The 16,452-nt window shown below is 38.8% G+C and overlaps 1 long non-coding RNA gene across 1 annotated transcript; it reads right to left on the reverse strand.

The window, feature by feature from the left end:
- Positions 1–13,476: 13,476 nt before the first annotated feature.
- Positions 13,477–15,764, reverse strand: LOC118006389. Its single transcript, XR_004678059.1, has 3 exons — positions 15,642–15,764; positions 14,638–14,847; positions 13,477–14,535 (listed from the first exon to the last, which is right to left on the reverse strand). It is a non-coding gene; the product is annotated as an uncharacterized LOC118006389 (long non-coding RNA).
- Between the last annotated feature and the right edge of the window lie 688 nt (positions 15,765–16,452).

Consider the following 16,452-nt stretch of genomic DNA (forward strand, 5'->3'; position numbering starts at 1 on the left):
TCTTTTCTTTTTTTTTAAAGATTTTATTTATTTGTCTGATAGAGAGAGAGAGAAAGCGCACAAGCAGGGGGAACAGCAGGCAGAGGGAGAAGCAGGCTCCCCACTGAGCAAGGAGCTGGATGCGGGGCTTGATCCCAGCACCCTGGGATCACGACCTGAGCTGAAGGCAGACACTTCATCAACTGAGCCACCCAGGTATCCCTCATATCTTTTCTATCCCCAAACCTCCACACTAGCTCTATACTTACTCTTAACTAAAAGACTTGCCTCTTTTTTTCCTAATAAAACAGAATAACCTGGGAAATAACTCCTATATCCTTCCTACACCAAGTTTACCAGCCTACCGCCATCTGTACCCATACCTTCTATCTTCCCTCCTATCACGTGATGAAATTGTTCCTACTCCTATCTAAAGCCAACCTCTCCTTTAATTATCTGAATTCTACCCCTTTACCCCTACCCAAAGACTCTGTTCCTAAATTATCCTCTCTCCTAACTGCAACACCAGTTTTCTCATCAGTATATAACTAGCTGTACTATCTCCTGTCTTAAAATACCCTCCTTGACCCCATAATCTTCCTCTAGCACCTGGACCATTTTTTAATTCTCATTTACAGAAGAATTCCTCCAAAGAAATCTTGTGATAGCTATCTTCATGTTCTCAATCTTTCTAATCAGAATGTTAATTCAGCATTCCACTAAGCTCACCCACATCGCCAAATCCAACCATCAGTGCTGGGGTCCCAGCCCATACCAACTCTCAGCAGTGCTGAACACACCTAACACAGCTTTTTCTTGAGACACTTCCTTTTCTTGGCTTCCAGGACAACACACTTTATTATTTTACCTCCTGCTTCACAGGCTGCCCCTTTTCCATCTACTTCATAGAATCCTCCTTCTCTTCTCAACCCCAATGCGGTAGGGTGACCAGGGCTCAGGTCTAGACCTTCTTATCTAAGAGGACACCTACACCCCAGATGCTCAATTCTAGCCCAATAGCCAAATGCTCTGTCTATATGACGATGACTCCCAAATCACCACCCCAGCCACTCAAACACCAGATATGCATATCCAATCCTACAAGATTACCTCTCAGTGTCCCCCAAACCCAACTCTTGATTCCTACTCTTCAGGCTCTAAAATGTCTCCCTCCCCAGTCTCTCAATCAATGAGAGACTATTCCATTACTAACCCCACATATCCAGCCAAAAACCTGAGGACCCTTTGATTTTCTTTCCCTTTCTCAGATTCCCCACATTCAATCCATCAGTATCACAATATGATCTCAATATATATGTATGAAATGAATGGATAAATAAAAAGCAAGTGTGAGGAACTGCTTTGTACCAGGAGTAAAAATGATAAAAACTACCCCTTACAGTTCAAAGATGCAGCTAACAGCACACTCTTAACATGCCTTTTTAAAAACTTAGGAGGAAATGAAACCTGTAATAAAGATGTTGAGATTTATAGGAAGAGTCCTCACTTCCTCTTAAATTACTGGTATAATGTGCCCAGTACTGCTATATTGGAAGGTCTAATTTCTGTTAACTAGTTTAAATAATTTCTAACATGCTGCATTTTTAAATCTTTGCTCTCTAAATATAATAAATCCCTAAACTTCTGTAAAATATTAATTGCCAGCCATTGACTTTGTAACTGCTCAGGTGAAAACCTGGAGAACAAAACTAATTAAACTAACCTTCTAGATGAAAGGAGCAATAGCTTTGGTGTACCAGAGCAGGAAGATAATGAGCCATATCAAATTAGCTCTGGGAACTACCTCCAAGGGTGCAATAAATAAGGTGTTTTCTTGAACTTAATAGTTTAATCCAATACTTCCTTTTTGCTTTTCAAACCCAAATTTAATTTAAAATGTAAACAATGTTTTTAGGAATGAGAAACATTAATTCACTTTTCTTCTATACACAAAGTACATGATTGCCTATAAAAATGGTTTAGGTCATTGTTTTTTCAATAAAGGAGCAAAAATATTAAGCCAGGGTTGACTCACATATCCTTGAGCATCTTAGGTATACTGACCAACATCCACATTCCTTTTAAGTTCCTTTGAATTCAGAGAGAACCTACCAGATGGTGAGTGTACAAATAATACTCTTTAATAAAACGCTGTACAAGGTCCAGGTTGTAAATTCATTCCCCACACTGACAAGTCAGTCAGGAGAGAGTTAATCTTGATAAGGCATCAGACAGAGGTACTCAGTGGTCACAAGGACAATTAGAAAGTAGGAAGTACAGTCTATGTACCACTCCTGGAACATCATTTCGTAACACATACGCTCTTTTTTAAAAATATTCATCCATTTATTCTAGTGGGGGGAGGAGAGCGCACAAGCAGGGGAGGGGCAGAGGAAGAGAGAGAATCTCCAGCAGACTCCCCACTGAGTGGGGAGCCCAATATGGGGCTCAATCTCATGACCCTGAGATCACAACCTGAGCCAAAACCAAGAGTTGGATGCTTCAGATTGAGCCACCTCACACATACACCTTGGACAGAAAGTTTATATATTATTTTGAAAACCCTCTCACTTAGATAATGAAGTTAGTCATTTCTTAGTTTTTCCATCTATGGTATGATGAAGCTAATGCAAATGAAAAGATACAGAAATTATGCTGAAAGAGTAAAGAAGAAAATGACTTGAAGAGGAGCAGGGACTTTCAATTCAAGAGGATGGAAACTGTAGAGGATCATCTATGTGTACTGAACACATAACTCAACATGTTACAGGAAGCATACTTTTTAACTGCAGGAAGAAATTCCTGACAATAAACAGACATTGAAGAAAGCTATTAAGCAAAACTTGTGGACAGTGGAACACAGTGTTGAGAACTTGAGTTCCTGGAGTTATTTATGACAAAGAATTTAATGAACAAAGGAATGTGTACAGCTGCTTCCTGTAGAAATCATGAAGAACTACCACTTAAAGTCAAAGCCCTGCAGTATGTGACTAATTACGTGACCTTGAACAAGTTATTTAACTTCTCCACCTTCAGTTTTCTTCCTAGGAAAATGCATAATAGCACCTGCCCCAAGGGGCTGATTTTAATGTCGATAAGAATAATAGCCAACACCTATTAAGTGCTTACTATGTGCCAGGCACTATTAAAGTACTTTAGTATATAAATCCACATAATCCCCAGGGTAAATAAGTGGTAGATATTGTTATTATCCTTATTTTGAGGCACAGAAATATGCTCCAGAGACAAGAATCATCAGCATCACTTGGGAACTTGTTAAAAAATGCAGAATCTCAAGCCCCACCTTAGATTACCGAATCAAAATCTGCTTTTTAATACAATCAACAGATGATTTCTACCCATATTAAACTTTCAGAAGCACATGAATAAAACAACCTGATTAAAAGTGGTGGAGGGGGGTGTTGAAATGTACAAGTCTCACTCCATAACCACTGTACTGCACTGCTTCTTTGCATTAGAAAATGCACATAAAGTGCCTAGCATACACTAAGTTATAAATATTGGTTACCATTATAATATTTTAAGGGTGGTTTATTCATAGTTCTACTTGGAGGTAAAAGAATATAGATAGATAGATAGACAGATGGATAGATATAGATTGCACTAAAAACAAAACAAAAAAAACCACCAAAGAGCTGAAATTATCACCTACTACTTAGCATTGATGGGAATTTAATCACAGAGTTCCAGGAAAGGGAACGTGAAAAGCTAACAAGTGAAATATCTTGCTTTATTTCTATGAAAATGATGCTGATAGACAGGGATGAAGTAATTTGACAAAGATCAACCAGTAAACTAGGGGCAGAGCAAGGACTCCAACTCGGGCCTCATAGTTAGATCTGCAATCATACAATTATTCCTGGCTTCTCCTTATTGCCTGCTACTGACTGCACAGGTCAAAAAAGACTATTGAATAAGTAAGCAATTAGCAGATGCAAGTGGTTTCACATTACTGTTTAAAGTGCTCTACCGACCACAGAGGCTACTTCTAATGCCTATGAATACAAAATATCTTCATGTGTTTCTTCAGAAACCAGTTCTTTACTGGCTCCATAGATTTTTTCATGGGTGTTCTCCTGGCATCTCGCCAGAGCACTGATGCAAAATTGGTGTTGTGTAATATGGTAAACTTTGGGCAACAGTGTAGCTAGCCTTCCCCAACAATCCTGCTTTCCATCCAACATTAACCCTTGCCATTCTATCCATCTTCATAGGACATTTTTTAAAAGGGTGACAATACTTTGAGCTTCTCTAAATTATATTATATTCTCCCCCACATACGTAAGAGTCCCATTTCACAAATATCTGTCTTCCAATCAGTCCAGTCAAATTTTATTTTCTGCCTGCCATCTCCACACTAATATCTCTTTGCCTCTGTAAAAATAGACACCTACACTTGACTACTTTCCTCCTATTTTGAACTCTTCCAAGATAATCATGCAAAACATATTCAAATTATTCTTTCTTCAAATTGCTCAAAATCCATTTTTCCCCAAAAGTCTCTTCTTTACTAACATGAATTGTTGAGGATGACTAGGATTTTTTTTTAATATTAGGGATTTTATTAATCTTTACTATGTAATCAGCAGTAAAGATCTAACATGCATAATCCCTGACTTCATCTCCTATACAATATTATCCATACAGATACCAGCTGCCCTTTAGTCTTATTATTGAGTTTTAATTATTGGATGGTTTTGTGCCTTCACGTGTTCCCTGTTTCTGATCCCTCCTCCCCCTACCTGCGCAATGATTTCTGTGGTGATTCAGAATTTGCTGTGGACATCTGTCAAGAAGAAATAGGTTTCCCTTCCTGTTGAAAAAAGGTGAATATTTAGATCTACCCATTCTAGACTGTATTTTTCCTTCATGTGAATTTCCTTCAAGGGTTCAACGAAGTAAAAAGCTTAATGTATGCTCAATTGTATTTTTTTTTAATAGCAGGAAAAATTGGAAATCTATCCAGCAAAATATTAACAGTTTGGTTATCTAAGGACGCTTAGATTATAAGTGATAGTAACCTATTTATTTTTGCTTTCCTGTGTGTTTCAAGATTAACAAAATAGCATATTAACACTAATTTTGAGAAAGCCAAAGTTACTACAAACAGAAGTTTGAGTTCATATTGTCATCTGGATAGTAATCCCCAACACATTTGATGAATATCACACTAAAATACGATTTTAAAAAAACAATAAAACGATTTTTTTTTTAAGATTTTATTTATTTATTTGACAGAGAGAGACAGCGAGAGAGGGAACACAAGCAGGGGGAGTGGGAGAGGAGAAGCAGGCTTCCCGCCGAGCAGGGAGCCCGATGCGGGGCTCGATCCCAAGACCCTGGGATCATGACCTGAGCCGCAGGCAGACGCTGAACGACTGAGCAACCCAGGCGCCCAATAAAATGATTTTTTAAAAAAGGGTCAGCGTGATAGGGTAAGACTGATAGGTTATCACAAAACAGAAGAAATTAGGTTAAAATAAACCTACATAGGATTGTACTCATAGCACATTCCAACTTGACATCATGAAACAGAAACCACTAGAAACAAGAAGGTAGGAAGATTTTTTTCTTATTTCTCTCCATTTATTTCCAAACTCAAAGATCCAAGATATTACAATTGAAGGACAAGGTCGGTGTTTCTACTTTCTCTATTCTATTCCGTAAAAAAAGGAGTTACTATACCTATATACCCTCCTGACTATCAGATACTCTCCTCGGATACAAATAAATAAAGACCAAAAACCAAAATAAAATTCATTTAACGCAAAGAGCAAGAACTGTACAAGTTACACTTTCTCACCACAAAGCAGATAACAATACTTAATTTTTTCAATTTAAGTACCACTTGGAAATTAAGAGAGGAAAATTACTTGTAAATAACCCTTGGATAGAACAAGAAACCATTACAACTACAGACCATTTGGAAAATAACAAACATGAGAATGCTGCATATAAAAACTTGGAAAATACTGCTGTATAGTCAAAGTTACTTTAAATGTTTTACTATTCATTTCTAAAAAATAAATAATTAATAATAAATTTGGGCAAAGTAACTCAAGTTAGAAAAAGTAAAACAGAACAAACTTCAGGAAAATGAGCAGAAATTATTAATAAAATACAAATCAATAAATTAAGAAATAGTAAAACAGATAAATTAGAATTTACAAATTTAAAAGCTAATTATTTTAAAAGAACAATAGAATAAACCAATTTGGTCACATATAATTTAAAAACAGAGAGATGAGGAAAAAAAACATAAACACATTACCTGAAGTTAGAAAAAAAGATCAAACAACAAAAAATGAAAATTATTTCAGTTTGGGGAAAAAAGTAAAAGATCAATAACCATGGGATAAATTGGGGAAAGCTGTCAAAGAAATTTCTTCAAAAAATAATGTATGGCCTACACCCATGCAAAGTGATGGGTAAATGTTTCTGTCTTTCAAATAATAATTCCTTTGCTAGTTAAGTTGTTAAAAAGTAGAGAAAAAAGGTGAGATGCCTCATAATTACTTTAGCCAATCTAAAATAACCCTTATGCAGAAATCTGACATAGCAGATGAAAGAAACCCCAAACTCATCTAACTTACAAATATTAATATAACACTTATAAATAAAATATTAGCAAATACAAACCTTTTAATGTATTAGAAACATTTAAAAAAGAAAAAGAGACCCCATAGCCAGGGCCAGTTAGTAAACATTCCAAGAGTGCTAGGAGGATGCTTCTTTAATACATAAAAGAAAAATCTTTAATGTAATTTATCAGATCAGAAAACCAAGGGTGATAAAGCAACCATCTCAATAGATGCTGGAACAACATCTGTAAATAATTAAACATTCATTCTTGATAATTTGAAAAAATATTAGTAAAACAGAGAAAAATGTTTCCAATCCAAGAACCAACAGTCAATTTCATGCTTACTGTCAAAACACAAGAAAAATTTCCATTGACAAGTGTGCCTGAAAGCACATTTACCACTGTTCTAGTAGTCTGACCAACACTAATATCACAAAATAAACTATAAATTTAAAAGAGGCAGCGACAGAATCATTATTATTATTTACATGTAGTGTGGTTTTTTTGCTTGTAAAACCTACGAGAATCAATTCAAAAAATTTTAGATGAGCTAATTATTTGAAGATCCATAGGTTAAAACATATTTTCAGCTCTTAGCTGCCCAGAAGAGTTCTCTAAGACCATACATTCCACCTCCTAAGATTAAGGTTTTTCTATACCAAAGGGGTAAATAGAACATACGACCTATTTTTCTCTACCCATTGGATGAAGGTGCACTTTGATGAGACTAAGTTCTAATTTTTTCTTTTAATTTTCTTCATTTTTATATTCAATGCAGGAACTCAGGATCTACTGCCAAAGTTTTCGTTGAGTCATCTGAGAAAAATCCCATCTTAAATGGCATCATATATTCAACAGTTGCCATACACACTTATTCGCTCACCAGAATATGCTCTAAGTCCTAGAGCCTGGTGATATGCACTAAATGTTTATATACAGATGAATCTGACCTCACCCCCCTTGTTATACAGCTGCAGAAAAAGACAGGCATGAAAATTCAAGTAGGGCATAACTCACAATAATAAAAGCATGTGCTGCGAGACCACAAAGAAGGCAGAGCCTTTACTCTTAGGATCCTTTGAAATACACATTGAAGAGTCCTCACATGTAACCACAAACCTACTACTATGAACTAAGAATAGTTTTTAAAATGACTGAGTTAATTAATATATCAGCTACTCCATGATATCTTAGTGTTTAAAACTATCACCAAATTATAGTACATGGACAGCTACTTGCTAAAACAAACAAACAAACAAAAACTTCTTGTCTGTTAGATAATCAATCCTTTAAAAGTCATTCTGGCTTTGGTTTGATTTGCTATTTTGTTGTTGTTGAAGTACAATGGCCAACTGGATTGAAGCCTGCCCAATCAGCAAGCATACTGCTAGGACATAACACTAACATGAAACTCCCTGGGTTCCAGCAGCATTACCTACCAGCCTGTTTGACCTTAACTGTAAATCCTGAAACATGGTCAGGCTACTGAGGCCCATCTTGAGCATCCTGTTAGATTGTGGCAGCATGCTGGAGCAGCAATCATCTGGCAGGTAGAAGTGGGCAACTAGACCAAGGATAATTTGAAGAACTACTTTCAGACTCTGGAGCCCCAACAAATAACAAGAGAGCTATGAATTGGGACCCAGTAACCAATAAATCAGGATTCAGAGATCAAGAAAGCTGCCCTTGTTTAAACACAGGTTCTGGCTAGAGCACGAGTCTAAGGGAAAGGTCACAACTTTGGTGAGCTTTGCAAATAATGGCTTCAGAAACAAATTTAAAATTACAGTTCAGCCTTCATGCTTGCTCAGTAAGGAAGAAAAAAATATTTGATTTGACATCAATCATTTCAGTGTCAAATACAGGGATGGTAATCAATCAAATATTTATTGAGCATCTACTACTCTGCATATGATCTATGTTAGGAGCTACAGAGAAACTCAAAAGAACTTTAAGATATGGTCCCTGATTTCGAGGCAATTACAGTCTAGTTAAGTTATATACTCCCATAGTATCCCATAGTATCCTAAAGTTATTCTTCAAAACTCTTAATACAATTGTAAGTACTTATTAGACTAATTTTTTAATCTCTATTTCCCTGATACTCTAAATTCCACAAGCTCAAGGACAATCACCATCTAGACCACTACTTATTTCTAATGCCAAGTGTATAGTAGCTGCAAAATAAATATGTCTTGAATAGACAAATAAATGGATATATAATTGACATGTTAAAAACATTTTTTAAGGGGCGCATGGATGGCTCAGTCAGTTAAGTGTCCAACTCTTGATTCCAGCTCAGGTCATGATTTCAGGGTCGTGAGATCAAGCCCTGAATCCTCCACACTGGTCATGGAGCCTGCTTAAGATTCTCTCTTTCCCGGGCGCCTGGGTGGCTCAGTTGGTTAAGCGACTGCCTTCGGCTCAGGTCATGATCCTGGAGTCCCGGGATCGAGTCCCGCATTGGGCTCCCTGCTCGGCGGGGAGTCTGCTTCTCCCTCTGACCCTCCTCCCTCTCATGCTCTCTGTCTCTCATTCTCTCTCTCTCAAATAAATAAATAAAATCTTTAAAAAAATAAATAAATAAATAAATAAATAAAAGATTCTCTCTTTCCCTCTCCCCCTCCCCCACCCTCCGGCATGTGCATGTGCATTCTCTTTCTGTCCCCCCCAAAAAATCATTTTTCAAAAATGAGTATTATCTGAATTGTGTTCAGGGTAAATAAGCACAAAGAATGGAGAGAGCTCTAAAGATCTGAGTAGTGGGGAAAAGCTAATTACTATCTTTAATATCATCTATAAAGATTAAGACAAAACCAAACACAAACTAAATATAGAAGTTCAAAGTGTCTATTTGATTTGTTAATTAGAATCTAACACTGCATCACTCGGCATCAGGGAAATACAAATCAAAACCTCAATGAGATACCACCTCACACCAGTCAGAATGGCAAAAGTTAACAAGGCAGGAAATGACAGATGTTGGTGAGGATATGGAGAAAGGGGAACCCTCCTGCAACTGTTGGTGGGAATGCAAGCTGGTGCAGCCACTCTGGAAAACAGTATGGAGGTTCCTCAAAAAGTTGAAAATAGAGCTACTCTATGACCCAGCAATTGCACTACTGGGTATTTACCCCAAAGACACAAATGTAGTGATCTGAAGGGGCACATGCACCTCAATGTATATAGCAGCAACGTCCACAACAGCCAAACTATGGAAAGAGCCCAGATGTCCATCAAAAGATGAATGGATAAAGAGGATGTGGTGTACACACACACACACACACACAGGAATATTATGCAGCCATCAGAAATGAAATTTTGCCATTTGCAATGATGTGGACAGAACTAGAGGTTATTATGCTAAGCGAAATAAGGCAATCAGACAACTATCATATGATCTCACTGATAATGTAGAATTGGAGAAACAAGGCAAAGGATCATAGGAGAGGAGAGGAAAAAAATAAAATAATATGAAACCAGAGAGGGAGACAAACCATAAGAGACTCTTAATCTTAGGAAACAAACAGGGTTGCTGGAGGGGAGGCGAGTCGGGGGGAATGGGGTAACTGGGTAATGGACATTGGGGAGGGTATGTGTTGTAATGAGGTCTGTGATTCATCAGTCTTATATTATATATATTATATATATTATATTATATATAAGACTGATGAATCACAGACCTGTACCCCTGAAACAAATAATACATTATATGTTAATTAATAAATAAATTAATTAGTTAATTAATTAAAAAAACACAGGGGAAAAAAAAGAATCTAAGACTGGAGCTCCACAGCCCCACCGATCATGCCCTGCTGCTATGCTTTCCCTCTACCAGTTTGCTGACATTGGGAATACAGTCCCATCCTTAATTCCCCCACAACATAGAAAACCCCATGAAGTGTAAAAAATCTTTAGTGAATTTGGAGATAGCCTGAGTAAATCCCAGGGGAACCTACAGTGTTAGTAGGGGTGGCCACCCACAGCCACTTTGAAAGTCCAAAGTGGCCGGCAACACCTTTTCTGATGATCCCCATGAGTGTGTGGTGCCTGCCCACGCTGCCTCACTCCTCACTTTGCTATTTGTACGGAGGGTACCAGGCCTGGAATCTACTGAGAAAGGGTTCATCAGAGTCTGGTCACCAAGCTTAGGCTTTAAATTGCCCAAACACAAGTGTCTTCTTCTGAACTCACGATACCATAACTGACCTGCAATGGTAATGGGAACCTCTAGCCACATGCTTAAAAGGTTGTGTTGTTTTCTGGGTTTGGTGGTTTGTTTTTTGTTGTTGTTGTTGTTGTTTTTACTTTTTTATTTATGCTTTCATTGTCCATTTTCCTGACATTGCTGATAGAATCCAATCAGCACTTCCCACATTTGTTTGATTTGCCCTTTCTTCTTTCAAAATCATTCATAATATTGCATACAGACATGAATTTTATTCGTTTTCTCCCTTTTTAAAGAAAATTAACTCTACCTTGATTTCTACTTTCATTTCTAGTATAAACCCACATCCTTACTTACAAGCACTCTATTTTTTTCTAACTGCTTTTGCTCTACTGGATCATGATGTAATTAATAATATTCATAAAATACGGCAAATAATCAGGGGTCTCTGAATTGGATTGCAAGTAGCCCTGAGTTTCATAACAGGGTCCCAAGAGTAGGCAAGCATGGGTAATTTCCAAGCAATGAATTACCAGATTCTCAGTTGCATTCTTAAAATATAGCTATAGCAGAGATATCTCGCTGGAACTTTCCTTCCACAAGTATACAATGAAAATCCATATGCATATTTTACTTGGGCACCAAGTCTTCTGACAACTGTCATTCGTCAACCACTTCTCTGATTTCGTTTTTTTTTTTTTTAAGATTAATTTATTTATTTTAGAGACAGAAAGAGAGAAAGTACAGAGGTAGGGGCAGAGGGAAAGGGGGACAAGCAGACTGCTGAGCCGCAGAGCCCGTCTCCAACCCAGGACACTGAGATCATGACCTGAGCGGAAATCCAGAGTCTGACATTTAACCCACTGAGCCACCCCGGCACTCCCCACTTACTGATTTCTTATTCATTCTTATAATTACCTGGTAGATTTACATTAATGAGAATGTAGCTGTGATTAATATACCTTTTATATATTAGTATCCTCCACATTTTTGGCTGTTGAAGTCCACTGAATCCTGTCCCATTCCAATAATTAGTAATATTCAGACGCACATAATGAGTTAATGTACTTCATTATGAGCCTTTGGTGGGGGCGTTAGTTCAAGATTGCTACATAAGAAGATCCTGGATGGCCCTCCTCCCATAAATACACCAATCTATAGCTACACATGGAACAACGGCCTCTGAAGAAAAAAAACAAAACCCTAAAAATTGATTTCTGTGCATAGAGCCCATATCAAAGTGGGTAGGAAAGCCTGGGACACAATCTTGCCATGAATTCCATCCGGCTTGGGGCAATCCAGTGGGGAGGGAACTCAAAACCTGGAGCTTCTCCCTGAGGAGTGAAAAGTTTCAGTCCCACATGGGGCACCCCTGACTTTTAAGACCTGGACCTGAAAAAGGAGCCCCCGAAACATCTAGCTTAGGAAACTAACGGGGCTGGCAAGCTAGGACTCACCGGCCCCAGGGTTCCAGCGCAGAAGCCGCCCGTGGAGGGGAACCCAGGCTTTGTGCGGGAAATGCTCCTTTGCTGATCTTGGAGCTTTGGCCTGAGGGACAGGCATCTGATTTACACACACTTAGGGGCCTGGGGGGGGCTCGCCGGAGGGAGACGGGCAGGCGCCACCTTCCCGCCCTCCGTCTGCCAGCTCCAGGGCAGCCGAGTACTTTCCCCGGAAGGGAGCTTTTACGGCATCAGCCCCGGGTTTTACGACTGCGCCCGGCAGACGCCTTCAGATCTGGACGAGTGGCAGCCGGGCTCGTTACGCTCGTGGTCCCGCTGACCTGTGTGTATTTGCATGAGCCTTTTTCCTATGAAGTCCGCTTTTATGTTTATAAATATAATTATGTAGCCATAAAATAAGGTACTTTGTGTCATAATGATGATAATAATAACGTTGAATTAATTCAGAATAAAATTGTTATTAGAGACTTCTCACAGAAAAATGCTAATTTCACATTTCAGTTTATTTACACAATTTTTGCAAAGTATACGTGATCAGTATAAGACATCCAAGCATTAAAAAATTACATTAGATTGAAAATATGTCAGGGGAGGTTGGCTGGAAAGGAATTCAAAAAAGGAAGAAATGGTATAATATTTCTGACCATTAAAATAACCTTGTTCACATATTTTTAAATGAGACACTATGGCTACTGGATTGCTATTGTGTTGATTCCCCTGGAAAATGTTTACAGCGATTTTGATAGTTTGTTGTAATGTTAATATTTACAATTGGGCAGAAATTACATTATCTTGAACAACTTAGAGTAAAATATTTTAGCTATAAATGTGAAAGAAATACATAGATTTTTCAGTATTATTTTAATTGACATGCAAGCAAAAAGTTTGAGGTTCCCTATGATAGATCACGGAAGACTAATGTGTATGTATGTACTCTAGCCAGCACTCATTGGTACCAAGTTAGCTGCCATGCTTTTGCTCTGGGGCTCTGGTTCATCCCTAAATTCATCAGTTGGGGTGCCTGGGTAGCCCGCATTAGATTTCCCAGAAATCTAGTCCAGATAGCCCAGAACCAAGCCCAGACTAATTCCTTTCATGGTCATTCCCTTAACATAAGAGGAGAAAATGACAGACCTGTACGTCCCTCCTGCAGGTTTCCAATTTTAAGGTCTACTGACAATAATATATTGATCAAAAATAAGACAACACAGACACACACAGAGCCAGATGAGTCTAATTCTCTATTTCTCTAATTCCATAATGATATGGTTTTACTAACAGTACACTCAATTTATATTATTAAACAATACTTAATGTTCTAATTTTCAACTTAAGGATTCAGATTTAAGCAGTTTTTAATATTTTTTAAAATTTATTTATTTGAGAGAGAGAGAGTGAGTATGAACAGGGCAGAGGGACCCTTGTATCAGTTCTTATTGAAAAGGGGGCCAGTCCTAATATACTGCTGAGATGCTTTCTTGAAGCTTAGACATGATGGGTCCATAGTGGATGAAGTAGACATGCAGAACTTTCTTAGCATAATACTAAGAAAGGGATCAGAAGACTCAGGGAGGCTGGAATGTTAAAGTGGATTTGTTGTGCAAGAATCCAATTCATGTCTATGTTTTCTAGGAAGGCACAGAGGATAGCCCTTCGCTAGAGCCACAGAATGCATGGGTAGGGCATGAGGGAGATCTTTAAGAAATATAGTTAAGAAACTAGTGAGGGACGTCCTCTGAAATATAATATTGACAGTAGAAGATGGTACCATAAAGCTCTGCTCCCTAGCGTCAAAGGGGTGAATACTCCAAATTAACAGGAATCAGTTATTGACATTTAATCGTTAAAAGCAAGTCACAGCAATCTGTTGATTTACTGACAGAACGTTAGAAATAATACATTCAGGACCAGATCCAGAAGGCACCAGTAAATTATACAATAAGGCAGCCCAGATTCCCATGTCACATACCTTTGTTGTACTAACACCAATCCCCTAGCTTACAAATACCGTCTCGTGGGGAAGGAAGAGGTGGTCCCTTCTAACCAAATGATGGATGAGGAAAAACAGTACTGGTGGACAGAGGAGTCAGTTCAATGTTGGTACTAACAAAAATGGACTTCTGTTGTGACACAGTCCCACTCAGGAGTGGTCCTAATAGGCAGTGATGAATCTTCCCAGTAGGTACTTCTGCAAGCAGTCTGTTTGGTTATTTACCTCCTATGGAGAGAGAAGTGATCCAATATACAAATATACATGGATTTCTGAGCAGATGAATGGCTTGGATGGTTGTTAGAGGTCAGGAAGTAATTATACTAGAAGACTGGGGAAAAAAACAAAAACAAAAACAAATGGGTAAAGAGGTATGTGGATGACCCATGGAGATGGCCAAGGCATGCAGATTTTTTGGTTTCATGATACCCACCTCTACCCGTTGCAGTCGAAAACTAGGTACTCGGGATGACTTGTTCAGTAAATATCAGCAAGCCTCTCTCCTTGGTCGAGCCGGTAGTGACACATGTACATAGTATCCACGATGGTAAGAGTGAAGACCATGCCATGACTAACTCCCGCAACATCTGATCGAGCTATTGTCACTGCAGAGCGTCCAAACTGCCAGCAGCCAAAATCAATGCTGAGTATTCAATAAGGAGCAATCAAATATGGAAAAATGCTTCAGGAGAACCACCAGCCCCTTGGTGGCAGGTGGATTGCATTGGACTCCCTTACCTTAAAAGTGCTGCAGTTTGCCCCTTCCAGAATTTACAGATAGTTTCAGAAGTTTGCCTTCCCTGTCCTAAGTGCCTCTTGCAACAGTACCATCTGAGACTTGGAGAATGCCTGATCTATCATATGGTATCACATACAACCTTGTCTTAGATCAAAGGGCCCATTTTATTGCAAAAAAGGTGTGACGGTGAGCACAAGACCACAGAATCCCTTAGCCTTACCATGCACTGAATTAGAAGTAGCTGACCTAATAAAACAGGGGGAGGCTTGTCAATGACTCAGCCCAGGTACCAGCTCAAGGTAAACAGTGTGCAGGATTGGGATGTTGACCTCCATGATGTCATGTGTGTGCAGAACTAACAGCTGAAAAATTATGCTCTCTCCTCAACAGCTGTAATACATCGGTCTCAGGACCAAAGAGTAGAAATCAGATTGGCTCTTCTCACGGTCACCCCCAGTGCTCCATTTCTGGAATTTGTGCCTATTGTCTCCCATACGGGGCCTTCTCTTTTGATGACAAAGCAAGAGACACCATGGGAACCTAACTCAGAAGTGCAGCAGGGTTATTTCTTGTGGGGCAAACCTTTGACCAGTGGGGATGGGAGCTAATGGAAAAAATTTCCCCTAAAATGCATTTCACATTGCACCGCATAAGCTTCTTTGGGATTGAACAACCTGTTTTTCCATAGTGGTTCCAACTTGGTAACACTTCCTTGTTTTGGCTTTCCTTCCTTCTTCGTTTCACTTGTCCTTTCTCTCACTCCTATACCCTGCAATAACGCTCCCCAGTAAGGTACTGCCCAGAAGGATTCAGACTCCACTTTCTGGAGAAATCTGAGGAGAGGTTCTGTATCAGTAGTTTCCTAGGAAAAAAAAAAACAAATTTGCTCCAAAACATAGCCTCTCCTCTGCTAGAAACAAGGCTTCTGGCAATTTTATTTCTTCATATCTTTCCTGCCAGCAAACTTTAAATTTTCTCATCCCAAAATGATTTAAATTCCTGTCTCCAACAGGTGCTTCATTACATGTAGATCTATTCTCTTCTTTCTAGAAATAAATAACCACGGCTCTTGATCAGGCCTTCAGCATCTCTCACTACAACAGGCCTCCTCCGGTGTTAACTCCTTACATCAGTCCCTCACTGCCACTGGAGTAAGCTATCTCAGTGGCAAATCTGATCTTGTCACTCTCTGCTTAAAATTCTTCAGTGGCTCCTGGTACCTAAAAGATGACACTGAGGTTCCTTTTCCTCATATACAAAGTCCTCCGGGATCCAACCCCTGTTGGCCTTTCTAAATTCATTTTCTCCCACTCCTTGGCAGTTCTGGCCCATTTTACACTGCACTATCTACCTGAGTAAATGTTACTCTCCATTACATTTCAGACTGTAGCTGTCCCAACTGCAGGAAGCCTCACCTAGCTTCCCCTTCCCAAGCCATAACCCATAGAACCCTGTGTGCAACTTCCTTTTTGTACTAACTATTGGACATTTTAAGTAACAGTTCACCAT

Source organism: Mirounga leonina, unplaced genomic scaffold (assembly GCF_011800145.1).
Source record: "Mirounga leonina isolate KUSES-001 unplaced genomic scaffold, KU_Mleo_1.0 Mir_96, whole genome shotgun sequence".
Classification (NCBI taxonomy): Eukaryota; Metazoa; Chordata; class Mammalia; order Carnivora; family Phocidae; genus Mirounga; species Mirounga leonina.